Raw genomic sequence first — 630 nt, 5'->3', positions numbered from 1 at the left:
CGGGGGCGGCCCCCGGCGGGGCAGGGTGCGGGGTGCAGCAGGGCAGGATGCGGGGTGCAGCGGGGCAGGGTGCGGGGTGCAGCGGGGCAGGATGCGGGGTGCAGCCGGGCACGGTATGGGGTGCAATGGGGCAGGGTGCAATGAGGCAGGTTGGGGGTGCAATGAGGCAGACCGGAGGCTGCAGTGGGGCACGTTGTGGGGTGCAGCAAGTCATGGGGTGCAGCCTTGGGGGCTGCAGGGTGCTGTGGTGCCGCCAGCYGGTGCTGCCGGGTTGGCTGCAGGGAGCACTGGGTGCTGTGGGGTGCAGGGAGGCGGCCTCTGGGGCTGGGCAGGTGCTGTAGGACAGAATGTGGGTGCTCTGGGCTGCCCAGGACATGCAGCCCTGCCAGCCAGCCCTGCCCTCAGGCAGCCCTGGGCTTGCACGCACCTTTGCAGCGGGTTTGCGCATCTTTACGGGCTTGCATGCACCTTTGCAACAGGTTTGCATGCCCGTTTGCACACCTTTATGGGTTTGCACGCACCTTTGCAGCAGGCTTGCATGCACCTTTGCAGCAGGTTTGCACAGCTTCATGGTTTTGCATGCACATTTTCAGCGGTTTTGCACACACCTTTGCAGCAGGTTTGCACAGC

Source organism: Nothoprocta perdicaria, unplaced genomic scaffold (genome assembly GCF_003342845.1).
Source record: "Nothoprocta perdicaria isolate Ctin4 unplaced genomic scaffold, notPer1 scaffold_117, whole genome shotgun sequence".
Lineage (NCBI taxonomy): Eukaryota > Metazoa > Chordata > Aves > Tinamiformes > Tinamidae > Nothoprocta > Nothoprocta perdicaria.
This window is presented reverse-complemented; position numbering follows the sequence as displayed.